A 17,708-nucleotide genomic window follows, 5' to 3' on the forward strand; every position below is an offset into this window, starting at 1 on the left:
CGACATGACAAGAATGTATTTGTATGCTCAATAAAGGCTCAAAACTCACTTTTGTGGGAATGGGTTTTCATGTGATCAAGTATATATAATCAAATTTTAACTAAGCTTGTCATGTCGTTTCATAATTTTCTTATGTTGGTTCTTTTTATCACGACGCTATCGGCTGTAAACTTGTAAAAATATAACCTTGTTAGAACTTGAATTCCCAACTTAAACTTGGACAAGTAGAAAGAAAATGAAAATTTTTGAAAAAAATTTGGGGTGATTAGCGGTTCCAATAGAGTTTTGTGTAAGGCTTGTTATTAGGACTTGCAAGATTCAAGGTTTTAGCATCCCCGCCACATTTAAATTACACATTTTCCTCAATGTGTCCCAAAAATAAGTTTTTAGGTTGATTGAATGTGTAAAAGGGTGTTAAAGCAAAATTTTATGTTACTGGCATCCTGGACACGACCCCGTGGTGACCGGGCACGGCCCCGTGTTCAGGTGCCAGTGACAAAAATTAATAAAAAGAAACAGAAGCCTGGACACGGGGGCGTGTTCCGTGAACACGGCCCGTGTCCAGTTACCTAAACTGGGCGATTTTCTGCAGATGTTTCAGCACGGGGCCGTGTTGAGCGGACACGGCCCGTGTTGAACTTGCTGTAATGAAGAAATTTTTGTCAGATGGCCCTGTTTTCGTGCATGGGGTGATATTTCTGATTTCCTTTGTTATCCTCCACCATCTCGAGTGTGTTTTATTCCTGCAAATTAAAATTAAACTAAAAGATTAAACTAAACTAAGAATAGTTCCGCGGAATGCCTCCGTGGTGCGCCACGTTTATAAGGGTCCTTGGCTAGACCAAAAGGGAGGTTATATGTTTTCCGAGCGGGATGTTTTGCATCCCATGTTGCACCATCGGAGAGCATCATCCAAACTCGAATCAATAACCTTCATGAATTGACCGGGTCATCGTCCTCTATTCTCTTCCCAACCCCAAACTTCACTTCCTTATCCCCATACTTCAAAGTGAGTGTTCCGTCATGCATGTCTACCACTGCTTGTGCGGTGTCTAGAAATGACCTCCCTAGTATGAGGGGAACTTCGGTGTCTTCTTCCATATCTAGTATGACAAAGTCGGCCGGGTAGACAAAATTATCGACTTTGACCAATAGATTTTCAGCGACACCTTGCGGGTATTTGACGTACCTGTCAGCAAGTTGTATACTCATCTTGGTAGGGCTCGTTTTTCCTAGGCCAAGTCATTTGAACATAGATGCGGGCATGAGGTTAATGCTAGACCCAAGGTCGGCTAGTGCATTACGAATGGGGGATTCCCCGATCGAGCAAGGAATTGTGAAGCTTTCGGGATCAATCTTCTTTTGGGGGAGTTTGTTGAGTACGAGGGTGGAGCATTCTTCACCTAGGTTAACTAATTGCAATGATTCAATTTTTCCTTTTATGAGTGAGGAAGTCCTCATGAATTTTGAGTATTTAGGCATTTGAGTTAGGACTTCGATGAAAGGAATATTGACATGCAATTGTTTTAGTAGACTTTCGAATTTTGCGAATTGCTCATTGGTCTTTTGACGAATTAACCTACCGGGGTACGGAACCGGAGGAGCCTTGGTGGGCTCTTGAAGTGGAGGAGAAGCCTTCTCTTGTTGGGGCGGTGTTGTGCTTTCCTCAGTTGGTGGTGGCGGAGCTTATGCGGGACCCACGGTACGGTTTCTTAATGTTATGAGATGAACTTGTGCTTTTGGGTTTGTTTCGGTATTACTCGGTAACGTGCCTTGTGGTCTCTCGGAGAAATTTTGAGCTAGTTGATTTATTTGTTTTTCAATGTTTTGTATACTAGCTTGTTGATTTCTAAAATTCGATTCCAATTGTTGAAATTGATCCGAGTTTTTCTTTTCAGTGTCGGAGATGAGGCGAGATATAGTATCTTCAAGCCTTTCTCGTCCACCTTGTCGTTGAGGGAAATTTTGTGACTCATTTCTTGGTTGTTGAAAGTTTGTTCGTTGGTTTAGACTTTGTTGGTTACTACTATTGTCGGGTTCTCTCCAACCAAGGTTAGGGTGGTTACGCCATCCTTGGTTGTAGGTATCCGTTGGAGGACCCGATGGCCTAGGTCTATTATCAATGTAGTTTACCGACTCTGATTGATTATCTGTTTCTTTCATACAACTCCAATTTTCATGTGGCCCACCACACCCTTCGCAAGCCATAACCGAGACCGTTTTTGCCATTTCTAACTTTTTAATTTTTGAAGAAAGGGCCTCGATTTGGGCTTGTAAAGAAGTGCTTTCATCAACCTTATGGGCGCCCGGAGCAATAGATTTATTGCCTCGGGGAGTGTGCCACTGAAAATTGGTTTGAGCAATTTCCTCGATTTGATTGTATATTTCATGTGGGCGGCGATTACCTAAAAGTCCCCTGGAGCTAGAGTCAAGTGTTTGTCTCGTGTGTGGCAACAACCCATTATAGAAAGTGGATACTTGTTGCCATACCTCAAGACCGTGATGGGGACACTTTCGCAATAGCACCTTGAACTTTTCCCAAGTTTCATATAAGGATTCCCCATCCTCTTGTGAATATGTATTAATTTCAGTCATTAATTTAGCCGTTTTAGCGGGGGGGAAATACTTATATAGAAATTTTTGGGCTAGTTCATCCCAGGTGTTTACCGAACCAACTGGGAGGGCGTTGAGCCAAGCTTTTGCTCGGTCTTTTAGTGAAAATGGAAACATTCGAAGGCGGATGGCATCATTTGATGCTCCATTGATCCGAAAGGTATCACATATTTCTGAGAAATTAGTAATATGTAGATGTGGATCCTCGTCCGCAAGCCTATGGAAGGTTGCGGAGTTTTGAAGCATTTGTATCAAATGTGGCCGAAGTTCGAAGTTGTTGGCTTCAACATTCGGTGCATTGATAGCGGCGCCGAGATTACCCACGGTGGGTTGTAGGTAATCCATGAGGGTACGTTGGTCCGCCATTGGAAGTGGGGTCCCCGGAACCTTCTCTTAGTTTTTAGCTTTAAGTCTTTTTGTGAGAAAGCGTTTGGGTTCTTCTAGAGGTTCTTTTATGTCTTTACTAGAACTGGAGCTCATACACTATGTTGAAAGTTCAGCTGTGGTGTCTGATTCCAAGTCCTGCAATAAAAACAGAAAAGAATGTTGGTCAGAAAGTTCACCACGGCCCCGTGCTCAGTGAACATGGCCCGTGGTCGGAGATACAACGATTGTTTTCCGGATCCCTGTTACTGGAAAGTTGGACACGGCCCCGTGTTGCACCGACACGGCCCTGTGCTCAGCCCTCTGTAACTCGGAAAATAAAAACTGCCAGTGATACTGCTGGGCACGGCCCGGGTTCGACCAGGCACGGCCCGTGTGAGCTCTGCAGAAGCTGAAAAATTAAGAAAATCCTAAAAAAATAAAAAAAAATGATTAGGCCGTTGATTCCTAACTTTCTTAAAATCCTTGTGTCCCCGGCAACGGCGCCAAAAACTTGATGTGCGTTAGGTGTAATATAATTTAGGTATATATTTTAAGCCCTTTTTACACTTTTTAGCCAAGTTTTAAATTTATAAAACACGATATTTACTAACACTAAACACACATATGGGCAAGTGCACCCATCGTGGACATAGTATAGTGTTGGTAAGATACCGAGGTCGTCCAAGGACACAAGAGCTTTTAGTACCGGTTTATCCTCAACGTCTAATCAACCAAAATGTTAGAAAAAAAGTTTTTTTAAACTAAGAAAATAAAACTAACTAAAATGCTGAAAAATAAAAATAAAAACAGATAGACAAGATGAATCACTTGGATCCGACTCGTGTGTAGTGTAACCTTTGATTATTTTCGCACTTTTGCACTTGTTTAAGAGATTATCTTAGTTATTGTAGTAGGCCCCTCTTTTGAAGGCGACGTTACCCTCAACCCAGTAGTTTGAGTCAGCAAGGATACAATCCTAAAGGGTCGGATTATTGAAAGATAATTAATTAAGTTATTAATGCATAATGTGGTAGGCCCCTCTTTTGAAGGCGACGTTACCCTCGGCTAAGTAGTCTGAGTCAGCAGGGATACAGTCTAAGTAGCCGGGTTAAAGTTTTAATAGTTTAACTTATGAGGGGATCAAAGAGTTTGGACCCCCGCCATCCAATACCCTTGGGTATTTAAGGAGGTCCTACTAAATTTGACCCAGGTCCTTTGCAGGATCTATACACTGAACAATGGCAAGACTCTTACCAAACCGTTCCCTTAACCCCCGACCAGGTAGCCAACATACCTCCATATAGACCGTGGATATATGAATGGTGAAAATCTTTTATTTTATATAGACTGTTAAATAATGCCAAGACACCACGGACAAACGATAAGGAAGAATCACCTTCAACATAAGAAACTAGTAATTAAAGTCATTAATACAAAACCAATTAAAAAGTGCAAAAGATTAAAAATAAAAAGTATTACACTAAACACTTGTCTTCACCAAGTGATGTAAGAGACTTAGGCAAACATGGCCTTTGATTGTCAAGAACTCTTACGATCAATCTTGGATCCCGAGACGACTCACACACTATATGATGGACAATGGATGATGGTGGTGGATGATGGTGTTGTGATGGTGGTGGGTGGTGGGTGAAGTGTGAGAGAGGTGGTGTGCCAAGGGATGAGTTGCAAGAGCTCCAAACACTCCTATTTATAGGCTGAACAGAAGCTCGGGCACGACCCCGTGTCCATCCGCGTCTCTCTCTTCATTAATTGCAATTCGCAATTTCAATAAATGCGCCTGCAAGAAGTTGACCACGCCCCCGTGTCCACTGGGCACGACCCCGTGGTGGGCAACATAAGCTTCTATGAGTTTGTCTTTTCTGCTGACACTTGGGCACGGCCCCATGCTCACTGAGCACGGGGCGTGTTCATTCTTCTGTCTTCTTTGTTTTGCTTGGGAAGATGCTGTCGGGAGGTCGGGCATGCCACTTTTGTTCCTTTTCTTGTATTTATGTTAGATTTAGCTGTCTTTTTGCTTCTTTTGTTCATTTGAGCTCATTTAATCCTGAAAATACAAAAGGAAGACAAAAGCACACTTTTTCCAACATTAGTACTAAAAAAGGGTTAGTTTTATGCCACAATTGATGTAATTTATTTGTTGCATTTTGTGCACATCAGGCGCGCAGGTGTTATCTGCTGTCTTTCTTCTAAGCTCTCTTTGTAGGACCGGTGCGCGGCCACACAAGGTCCAAAGAGGGTTAAAAGGTAAAGTTGTGGTATGGTCCCAAGTACTTAAAGCAAGGTTTTTGGGACCTTACCCCTTCAAGTCCCCCCCCCCCCCGTCTAGTGTTGCTCTTATGCAAATAAGTGGAGCACTGGACTATGAGAGAGAGGTGCTTTTTGCTGTAGAGTTTTTTGGCGCGAAAATGGAGAATCGTCTTGGGGAAGATACTCTTGATTTCTTGGAAAAAATTGATGTTGAAGACCAAGGCTCATTCTCTGATGTTGGCAAGAATTCTCCAATCCGTCCAGATGAAACTCTAGGGCATTATTATTATAGAACTTATTCGGAGAAATTAAGTTTCAAGAGGGGCGTCTTCGTGACCAAACTTACCATGCCTACCTTGAGGAAGTTGCTTCTTATACCTCCACTACGCATCTCATAGTGCGTGTGTCACACCCCCAAAATGCCACCTAGGGAATGTCCCTATTAGGCCTGTAACGTACCAACAACGAGCCACTAATTACATTGAACCCATACAAGTTTCAAAATAAAATCCACCATTATTAATGAAAAATACCATCAACGAGTTTAAATGAAAACCAACATGTTCAGCGGAAGCATATAGTAACCCAAAGTTAAACTATTTCAAAACCAATGTATAAAATCAATAAGTCAAACACATGAATCCCTCCAGTCAACCCATGACCACTCCAGCCACTCCAGACAGCAAGTTCCAATCCAAGACATCTAACGACCTACAAGCATGCAGACAAGTGTGTCAGACGACGCTGGTGAGTTCAAAGTTTTGTTAACGCGTTTAGTTACAAGGTATGTGTATTAAACAGTTCAATAATTTGATTTGATGTTGTTATTAACTCGATTACCGAAGATGGCTACGAGATGTATTTGCCCAAACCCAATGTCTCTATCAAAACAATGATCATGCTTTAAGGAAATTAGTTCACGCCCGTCCTCCCCGGTACGGTGTGAGGGTGCCAAACCTAATAGCGCTATCAACTAATAACCTCGTTGCCCCCCCGGCAACTATCGGTAGATGTAAGGGGTCTTATGTGATAGACAATGAGTGTAATAACAAATATCCCATTAACCTGGCTTTCCTCCCCGGAACGTTACCCGATATCCCTCCCCGGGATGCATGCTTGAAAAAGAGCAGTGAACTCACCTTAGGTTTGCTCGGTAGAGTTAGTTAACTACTTAATAGTCGGTCAAACATGTCCTATCATTGTTTACCAACAACAATCAGATTATATTCATATTGCATCACGTAGATTGTCACTTATTACACAGGTAATAAACAAGTACGGCACATGTCCCTACCGCGTATCATAACAAGTGTATGAATCACAAACACCCTCATGTTACAAGTTTGGATTCTCCAATATCATGCAATCAAACAGTTAGGTTCACAAGCTAGACAACATATTACATAATAACCATTCGGATCACAAGTTACTTCGTTTCACAAGCACAACCGACTAACAACACATAACAGTTTATTACGTCAATCCACTTAAAGTGCGGCCCACTGGGCCTTACCGATGTAAGTGCGTCTGTGGCCTGGGTTAATTTATCCACAATTAGTTCATAGCCTAAAACCCAAACCTGCCCGGCCCAATTGTGTTTTAGGCGCTACCCCATTTAAGTGCAGCCCAACGACTTCCGGCCCAAAACAAACTTATACGGCCCATACTTTCACATTCAGTCCGAACCACACCACCCGGCCCAACCACCTGCTTCTTAACCTAATAAAATACCCATTCCAGTTTCCGGCCCAATTGTATGCCAAGCTCATGGACTGTTCGGCCCAAATCAGTTGTGTAACATGTCAACAATTATAGTGTACAATCAAATATAGTCTATTTATTTCTTGTGCATCATAAGTGTGTGTGTGTCCTCAGAGCCCAGCCCACCTCCAATGTGCTACTGACCCAATACATTACACAGCCCAAGTTATTCAGCACATGTGAGGTCCACCCAATTGACTTGTAATTTCCGATTATATATACCATCCCACAATCAGCGTTTACATTCGGATGTTTATGAACTACATCTTTGATTAATGCCTACTGAACTATTATTTTACACAATCACCACATCAATTTTATAAACAATGCACATTATATCAGTTAACATATCATCAATATCACCAAGTGAATTAATCTACAAGTATTTCCTCTAGCATATCAATCCTAACATAAAATGACTTATACGTTACCCTCAACCCAGTAGTTTGAGTCAGCAAGGATACAATCCTAAAGGGTCAGATTATTGAAAGATAATTAATTAAGTTATTAATGCAAATTATGGTAGGCCGCTCTTTTGGAGGTGACGTTACCCTCGACTAAGTAGTCTGAGTCAGCAGGGATATAGTCCTAAATAGCCGGGTTATAGTATTAATAGTAGTTAACTTATGAGGGGATCAAAGAGTTTGGACCCCCGCCATCCAATACCTTTGGGTATAGAAGGAGGTCCTACTAAATTTGACCCAGGTCCCTTGCAGGACCTCTAAACGCTGAACAAGGGCAAGACCCTTACCAAACCGTTCCCTTAACCCCCGACCAGGTAGCCAACATACCTCCATATAGACTGTGGAGATATGAATGGTGAAAATCTTTTATTTTATATAGACAGTAAAATAATGCCAAGACACCACGGACAAACGATAAGGAAGAACCACCTTCAACATAAGCAACTAGTTATTAAAGTCATTAATACAAAACCAATTAAAAAGTGCAAAAGATTAAAAATAAAAAGTATTATACTAAACACTTGTCTTCACCAAGTGATGTAAGAGACTTAGGCAAACATGGCCTTGATTGTCAAGAACTCTTACGATCAATCTTGGATCCCGAGACGACTCACACACTCTATGATGGACAATGGATGATGGTGGTGGATGATGGTGTTGTGATGGTGGTGGGTGGTGGATGAAGTGTGAGAGAGGTGGTGTGCCAAGGGATGAGTTGCAATGGCTCCAAGCACTACTATTTATAGGCTGAACAGAAGCCTGGACACGGCCCCGTGCCCGTCTGACACTATCTCTCTTCATTAATTGTAATTCACAATTACAATTAATTCGCCTGCAGTACTTTGGGCACGCCCCCGTGTTCACTGGGCACGGCCCCGTGGTGAGCAATAGAAGCTTCTACAGGTTTGTCTTTTCTGCTGCTTCTTGGGCATGGCCCCGTGCTCGCTGAGCACGGGGCGTGTTCAGTCTTCTGCCTTCTCTGTTTTGCTTGGGAGGATGCTATCGAGGGGTCGGGCAGTCCACTTTTGTTCTCTTTCTTGTATTTATGTTAGATTTAGCTGTCTTTTTGCTTCTTTTGTTACTTTGAGCTCATTTAATCCTGAAAATACAAAAGGAAGACAAAAATACACTTTTTCCAACATTAGTACTTAAAAAGGGTTAGTTTTATGCCTCATTTGATGTAATTTATCTGTTGCATTTTACACACAACAAATATCCCCACACTTGAATTTTTGCTTGTCCTCAAGCAAAACTCTTTAATATGTGGCTTACACTCCCAAATGGAATGGGTAGAAGAGAAGGTTTTGGGCTTGTCATAGAGTGTCGGGATTTTCCAAGATTGTTTAGGTTTTATTTTTACTTATTTACAATCCTATTCGTCACGATTTATTAAAAACTTTTCATAGGATAAATTACTTATTAAGGCATAACATGCCTTTCTAAAATTCCATTTATATACAAGTTCACATACCTCACGGGAGAAATCACTCACACTCGGCCGAAGGTGTATTTTTAGTGAATCACTCGAGAGCGGCATGGAACTTATTCCTACCATAAGCTTTCCAAGCAATCAATCATCCTCCTTTTTAACTTTATACCTTTGTAAATATCAAGAGGACTTTTTGGGTGAAGGGTTAGGCTTGGGCTAAAGGTGGGTAGTTGGGTTAGTGGTTAGTAGAAAAGGGCGAAAAGCGTCGGTTTTCGTAAAACATTTTGTTTTTGTGACTTTTTATTTTCAATGGAGTATTTATTCAAAGAAGCTTTTGTTTGAGGAGCTTTGTTTGTTTATTTCTAACTTCATTGTAATATATATATATTTTGGCACACGAAGACCGAGCTTGTTACTAAAATAAAATGTAAAAATAAAAAGGGTTTTTGGTGGGTAAAAAGGGTTTTGGGTTAAAAAATGAAAATGTTTAGGCTCAAAGGGGCTAACTAGGGGGAATTTTTGGGTAGGTGAAAAGAAAAATAAAAATAATGGCGTTGAAAGAAAAAGGGTTAGTCCTAATGCCTCCTCATTTACTTACTTAGGTTTAAGTTGGTAAGGACCGGGAATGAATTGTCGTGGCAAGTTCTAGAGTCGTAGGAACCAAGCGGCTATTCACACAAGAAACGAAAAATGAGCATTTAGCATAAAGATGTATATTTGTATGCTCAATAAAGGCTCAAAACTCACTTTTGTGGGAATGAGTTTTTATGTGATCAAGTATATATAATCGAATTTTAACTAAGCTTGTCATGCCGTTTCATAATTTTCTTATGTTGGTTCTTTTTATCACGACGCTATCGGTTGTAAACTTATAAAAATATAACCTTGTTAGTCTTAGAATTCCCAACTTAAACTTAGACAAGTAGAAAAAATGAAAATTTTTTTGAAAAAATTTGGGGTGATTAGCGGTTCCAATAGAGTTTTGTGTAAGGCTTGTTATTAGGACTTGCAAAATTCAAGGTTTTAGCATCCCCCCCACACTTAAATTACACATTGTCGTCAATGTGTCCCAAAAATAAATTTTTAGGTTGATTGAATGTGCAAAATGGTGTTAAAAGCAAAAATTTTTATGTTACTGGTAGTCTGGACACGGTCCCGTGGTGACCGGGCACGGCCTCGTGTTCAGGTGCCAGTAACAATAATTAAGGAAAAGAAACAGAAGCTTGGACACGGGGGCGTGTTTGGTGAACACGGCCCGTGTCCAGTTACCTGAACTGGGCATTTGTCTGCAGGTTGTTCAGCACGGGGCCGTGTTGGCTGGGCACGGCCCGTACTGAGCTTACTGTAATGGAGAAATTGTTGTCGGATGGCCTTGTTTTTGTGCATGGGGCTATGTTTCTCGTTTCCCTTGTTATCCTTGACCACCATGAGTGTGTTTTATTTATTTCAACATCATCCAAACCTTAAAACCATCATTTCATTAAAAACCATAGAGAATTACATAGTCCTAAAATACTAGTAGTTAGATAAGTAAGCACAAGAAGTTTTAATCCCAAGGAGCCCTAGCCTACAAGTTATTTTAATTAACAAAATTTCCGAGAAGATAGTAGTCTCGGTTGAATGTGGCTTTATAGAACTCCTTCCTCCGGTTATGGACCCCTCATACGTCGGTGAGCCATTCCTCTATCTCCCTTGGGAGGAGAAAGGAGGGCTTGTTGGCATCGGTTTGAGGAGGTGTGACTTCCACCGGGACTTCTTGTAGATCTCCAAGGGGAGGCTCCGCTGGAATATCATCCCATCCGGTAGGGTTATTGACTCCGAGTGCTAGGTTCCAATCCTCTTGAGGGAGGATGGGTTCCATGGGAGGTGTTACAAGAATATTTAACCTCTGGTGCAAGAGGTTAATTTCTTGAAAACTATTTTCCAGCCCCACCGTAAGATAATTTATACGGTCTATTAGGACCTCCTCTACCGAAGTCATATCATCGATTGCTTCCCGTAGCGCCATGACGTAGTGTACAAGGGTAGCTTCAATGGAAGGCCTTCTTCCACTTCTACTGTTTCTTGAATGCACTGACGATGTTTCACTGTTTTCACTTGACATTCTGTGAAAATAAACCGAAAACAGTTTATTTAATGAAACAGTATCTTGGACACGGCCCCGTGCTCATTGAGCACGGCCCCGTGTTCACCTTTCTGCAGAATTTTGAAACAAGGAATCTTGAAGTTTTAAGTTATTTTTTCTAACTTGTGAAGCCTTTTTGATCAATAGTAACTTAAAACAATGTTATACAACTTATTTTTAACAAGATTCCTTGAACAAAACTCAATATTTATTGCCATAAAGCTTGAATTCTCAAACTTTAATGGAGGTTTTTGGAGAAAGATGAAGAAGAGGAAATGGATAAAAGAGGAAAGGACAAGAGGGTTGTTGGAAACTTCTTTTAGAACATACCTAGGATAGTTGAGAGAAGATTCCTTCAAATCTCTGTCCCTAGATGGTCCAAATGTGCAGAATTCTTGGCTTCATTTATAGAAAACGACAGCGTGCTGGACACGGCCCCGTGTGCAGATAGAATCCTGACACAGTTTGTCCGTATTCTGACGTAAAAGTCAGAAGGGAATCTTTTGGTGGACACGGGGCGTGTTGGCTGGACACGGCCCCGTGTCGAGGGGCTAATTATGAAGTTCGTCTATTTCTAAGGAATCTATTCGGATTTGGTGGTTCCTTACTGGATGGAACAACCCCAAAGTGCCTAAGATACCTTAATTGCCCTAGACTAAGACGAGAACGCAAGAGGTTGTCAGTGAGGGTAATTCCTATTTTTATTTTAGGTGGACAAGTCCAACCCTTTTTCGGGCTCTCGTTAAAGAAGGTATATGCCGAATCGCTCAGGTCTATGTATGCACCGAACGAAGTCGATGGAGAGTCCTTCACGGCACAATCGGCACAGGGACGACTATCGTCCATGTCTTTGCTAGGTATGAAGGTAGGATTGGGAACAACGAGGTTGTTTTCATGCGACCCCAACATTTCTTCTTGGTCATCGTCTTGGGATGGATCACTGAAATCCTTCCTAAGTTCTTTTAACCAATTTAAAACTAGATTTTCTAGTTGAAATAACTCGTCAAGGAGCATTTCCCCTAGAATATCTGGTTGGGCGCATTCGAGGGAGAGATAGTGATTATTTTTACTTTCGCCCCTCTTAAGGTTATAGGGAGACGGCGGGTCTATATAGTGGGGCTTATAATTTAGAAAGTAACATTCTAATTCTTTATGTTTGCCTCCACATAATTGACACCACGCACCATAAGAGTGCCGAAAGTAAAAAAGATCATCATCACTCATTTTTGTGTCAGAAATTACCAACCGTCGGGATCTTACGGTTTTGTTTTCAGTAACTGAATCTTGGGCACGGGGGCGTGTTGAGTGGGCACGGCCCCGTGTTCAGCTTACTGTCTGACTTAAAACAAGATTGCCAGTTCCAATGATTGGGCACGGGGCGTGTTCAGCGGGCACGACCCGTGCTGAGTTCTGCAGAAGCTGAAAAATTAAGAAAATCCTAAAAAAATAAAAAGAAAAAAAATAAAAAAAATGGTTAGGCCGTTGATTCCTAACTTTCGTAAAATCCTTGTGTCCCCGGCAACGACGCCAAAAACTTGATGTGTGCTAGTGTGTATATGTTTTAGATATATATTTTAAGCCCTTTTTACACTTTAGCCAAGTTTTAAATTTATAAAACACGATATTTACTAACACTAAACACACATATGGGCAAGTGCACCCATCGTGGACGTAGTATAGTGTTGGTAAGATACCGAGGTCGTCCAAGGACACAAGAGCTTTTAGTACCGGTTTATCCTCAACGTCTAATCAAATCAAAATGTTAGAAAAAGATTTTTAAACTAAGAAAATAAAACTAACTAAATGCTGAAAAATAAAATAAAAATAAAAACAGATAGACAAGATGAATCACTTGGATCCGACTCGTGTGTTAGTATAACCTTTGATTATTTTCGCACTTTTGCACTTGTTTAAGAGATTATCTTAGTTATTGTAGTAGGCCCTCTTTTGAAGGCGACGTTACCCTCAACCCAGTAGTTTGAGTCAGCAAGGATACAATCCTAAAGGGTCGGATTATTGAAAGATAATTAATTAAGTTATTAATGCAAATTATGGTAGGCCGCTCTTTTGGAGGTGACGTTACCCTCGACTAAGTAGTCTGAGTCAGCAGGGATATAGTCCTAAATAGCCGGGTTATAGTATTAATAGTAGTTAACTTATGAGGGGATCAAAGAGTTTGGACCCACCATCCAATACCTTTGGGTATTGAAGGAGGTCCTACTAAATTTGACCCAGGTCCCTTGCAGGACCTCTAAACGCTGAACAAGGGCAAGACCCTTACCAAACCGTTCCCTTAACCCCCGACCAGGTAGCCAACATACCTCCATATAGACCGTGGAGATATGAATGGTGAAAATCTTTTATTTTATATAGACAGTAAAATAATGCCAAGACACCACGGACAAACGATAAGGAAGAATCACCTTCAACATAAGCAACTAGTTATTAAAGTCATTAATACAAAACCAATTAAAAAGTGCAAAAGATTAAAAATAAAAAGTATTATACTAAACACTTGTCTTCACCAAGTGATGTAAGAGACTTAGGCAAACATGGCCTTGATTGTCAAGAACTCTTACGATCAATCTTGGATCCCGAGACGGCTCACACACTGTATGATGGACAATGGATGATGGTGGTGGATGATGGTGTTGTGATGGTGGTGGGTGGTGGATGAAGTGTGAGAGAGGTGGTGTGCCAAGGGATGAGTTGCAATGGCTCCAAGCACTCCTATTTATAGGCTGAACAGAAGCCTGGACACGGCCCCGTGTCCGCTGGGCACGGCCCCGTGCCCGTCTGACACTATCTCTCTTCATTAATTGTAATTCGCAATTACAATTAATGCGCCTGCAGTACTTTGGGCACGCCCCCGTGTTCACTGGGTACGGCCCCATGGTGAGCAATAGAAGCTTCTACAGGTTTGTCTTTTCTGCTACTTCTTGGGCACGGCCCCGTGCTCGCTGAGCACGGGGCGTGTTCAGTCTTCTGCCTTCTCTGTTTTGCTTGGGAGGATGCTGTCGAGGGGTCGGGCAGTCCACTTTTGTTCCCTTTCTTGTATTTGTGTTAGATTTAGCTGTCTTTTTGCTTCTTTTGTTACTTTGAGCTCATTTAATCCTGAAAATACAAAAGGAAGACAAAAATACACTTTTTCCAACATTAGTACTTAAAAAGGGTTAGTTTTATGCCTCATTTGATGTAATTTATATGTTGCATTTTACACACATCAGGTACATCGAGCGACTAACATACACGTCCATATAATCTTGGCATTGGCGTTTAACACTTAACAACTCACAACCAATTAGTCATAGTGATTCCATGAAATTCAAACAGATTATTGAAGGCGTACGCACATATACATGGTGACGTTGTGAAGTGAAATATGAACAATAGTGATATAAGCCAAATGTCACGAGATTGGACAATGCTAACCTTGGGAATACGGGTTGTCACATCATTCCCAACTTGAAAGAAATTGCGTCTCGAAATTTGACAAGCACAGAGAAGTGTAGCGATAGAAACTCTAATTAAACTATATGTAATACTACACAAATAATAATCACAAATAATAATCAAGCATTACACGCAATCACTAAGCATCCAGATAACTGCACAGGGACCACGTAAACCAAATTGTAAAAACAGGATTGCGAGGTCAGTTGGGTGCCACAACATCCCCAACTTGAAAGGGAATTTCGTCCCGAAATTCGCCAATGATATCGAAAGTTGGTCCCACCGTTTGAACAATCGGGGATAACAGAGCTTCACCTGATCTTTGCGTTCTCACAGGAACTTCGGTCCACGTCTTGAGTTCCAACGAACTCTCACGATTGAAAGTCGGCTATGTTAACAGTGGGTTTCTCAACAATGGTATCACAAGTGTTACATCGAACAAACGCTTCTTTAGGTTCGAGACATAAATGACATCGCATACGTTATCGAATTCGTTAGGTAACTCGAGTTCGTAGGTTACGCTACCGATTCTTCCCAGACTGTTGAATGGTCCATCGTGACGTCAGTTAAGCTCGCCATGCTTCCCAAGCATTCCACACCCTCCCAGGGTGAGACTTACAACACGATACGATCGCCTACAGCGATCTTCCAGCGTTTCCCAAGTTTATCAGCTTCCCTGACGGTCACGCGTTGTCGTCAATCGACTCCTGATCCAAACAACCTTCCCAAGAGTTTCGAGTACCAGTCCTGGACCAGTAATTAAGTTGTCAACCATCTCAGTCTAACAAGAAGGTTGGCATTATCGTCTATGTAATGCCTCGATAGAGCTGTCTGGTTACCTGGATGATAACTGCCACAGTAGTACTCAACTATAGGTAGGAGTCCTTCAAATTTGCACCAAAGCCAGTCATACACATGCTCGCAGCATGTCTTCGAGTGCCAGGAGAGTTCGTTTTCTCTGATCGTTTGCCCAACGGCGATAAGCAATGCTCTTGTCCTGACGTGAGCCAATGTTGTGTATTGCCTGATATAAATCATGCATAGATCAAACTCAGAGGTAACAAGAGTTGGCGCCCCGTGCCCAAAAGCCGCCTCTCTCAGAGAAACACGCACAACTGTGAAGACTCGTCAGTTTTCTTGATTGCAAGAAAGTGTGCTAGTAACGTGAGTCTATCAACGATCATCTAGGTGATAATGTTTCCGTTTCGAGTTGTAAGTAGACCAGTGATAAAACCCATGGCAGCCTGTTCTCATTTCCATATATGTGTTTCTGGTTGCAAATACCACCTTGACTTTCCCACATGTCAAACTTCGTTCCCATGCGTGGCTATGTGGGCCTTTAGGCCCGGTCACCCGCATATGGTCTCCAGGTTTCAATACATCCCATCAAAACTCCGATGAATAGGATATCGAGACCCCTGTGCTTCGCCTGCACCAGTTCCCTAAGGTTGTTGTATAGTGAGGTTCATATTCGTTCCATGAAGTAGCAAATATCATCCGATATGCCAAAGGTTGCTTCCCCATGCCCCGCATGGGTTAATCTTGAGAACTCTCTTCCTTCAGTCCTTCAATTTGAATAAGGTGAGTCTGATTAGGTATGTTAAAGTCGATAGCGAGCTGCAAAGCTCGTGCACGTCCAGCGTTCACGGTCGTATTCATCAAAAGTTCCACCCAGCATTGCCATCACATGTTTAGCTCTCTTGAAACAAGGGTACACGGGAGGCCCTTGTGATCAGTCTAAGTGGTGCATTCGGTAACGTCCAAGTAATGCCTCCAATTTTAATCCAAAGACTACGGCTTCCACCGTAGGTCGTGAATCGTGCAGTTCTTCCTATAAGTCCACCACGTGGGCCATCTCCTTCTCATGTTGCCTTGATGTGTAACTGGGACTCTGATTTGAACCATCATGGTATACTTCCAGATCATCGGTACCCTCGGATAGAAGTGTGCTCAGTATGTTGCAGAGTTTGGATTTGAAAGCTGGAATGACGTTCTCCCGCCTGTCTCCCACGAGTACACAACACCCTGCTGTGCTAAAGAGGTTAAAGCTGAGAAATCCTCGAAAATCCTGTGATGAATCCATGTTAGTATCTAGCTAAACCAAGAAATTACTGTATCCCCGATAGACTATTTGGTGCCGATCATTATATAATGAAATGGATCTCTTGCGAGATCTGCATGTATCCCTACTTTGTTGACTACGTGACCAAGAAGGTGTACCTCCCAAATCCTGAAGTCACAGTTAGGTAGACATCGCGTGAAGTTGCTCCTCCCCTAGGAGCTCTAGGACAAAATACAGAGTGTTTCAAAACGTTGTCAAATAACATGGTCGATTCACGTGATCCATAAAGCTGCTCGTGTGTTGATTAACTCAATGGTCGTGGTGCACAAAGTTGTATGGCCATATTGCGTTTGATATGCCGGTTTAAGAACATTCTCCCCTTGGACTTCCATCTGATAATAGTTCGTTAGTAAAACAGTCCTCGAATGAAAGCTTGTCCCTCGCAACTAGTCGACAGGTTGTCACTACATGGTCGAGGCAAAAGGTTCTCGACTTTCACCTTGTTAAGTTCTTGATAACCAGTACACGTACGGTGTCACACCCCCAAAATCCCACCTGCGGAGTACTACCGCTTGGAGGCGTGACTGACCAGGATCCAGCCACCAATCATACTGAACAAGCATATAAATAGTTATAAAAGTCTAACCAATACGATTGGTGTTCAAACAAAACAAAGTTTAAGTTGTAAGCGGAAGCATAAGTCTTAAAGTTAAAACATAAGTTCAATTGTTTTCAAGTTTAACATGGCATGCAGCAATCCATGTCCCACAACGACTCTCCTCCATGCAAGCTCCAGCTGAGTACCTATGGTCCTGCAAAGCATGTAGTAACGAGTTAACAACAAGTTGAGTGAGTTCACGGTTGGGTGTTCGTTTTAGTTGTTTCGAAAACAGTTTCCTTTATCTGGCATCCTGCCGTGGGGGGTTACCCCATAGTTGAAAACGTGACTTGTTTATTCCCGGTTACTCTGGCATTCCAGCCGTGGGGGCTACCCCATGTTAGTTATCTGGCATTTCGGCCGTGGGGGCTACCCCATGTATACACTAGACCCGTTACCATATCGACTGCTGACTGTAGTCATGTTTATGTGCCCTGAAACTGTCAATGTCTATCATCATTGACGTGCCCCAGATCCATTAGTTCACGCCCGTCCTCTGCGGCACGGTG

At 42.1% G+C, this 17,708-nt stretch overlaps 1 non-coding gene across 1 annotated transcript; it reads left to right on the forward strand.

The window, feature by feature from the left end:
* Positions 1–2,494: 2,494 nt before the first annotated feature.
* Positions 2,495–2,601, forward strand: LOC118488657. The gene has a single exon (XR_004885201.1). It is a non-coding gene; the product is annotated as a small nucleolar RNA R71 (small nucleolar RNA).
* The last annotated feature ends 15,107 nt before the right edge of the window (positions 2,602–17,708 follow it).

Source organism: Helianthus annuus, chromosome 16 (genome assembly GCF_002127325.2).
Source record: "Helianthus annuus cultivar XRQ/B chromosome 16, HanXRQr2.0-SUNRISE, whole genome shotgun sequence".
NCBI classification, from domain to species: Eukaryota; Viridiplantae; Streptophyta; class Magnoliopsida; order Asterales; family Asteraceae; genus Helianthus; species Helianthus annuus.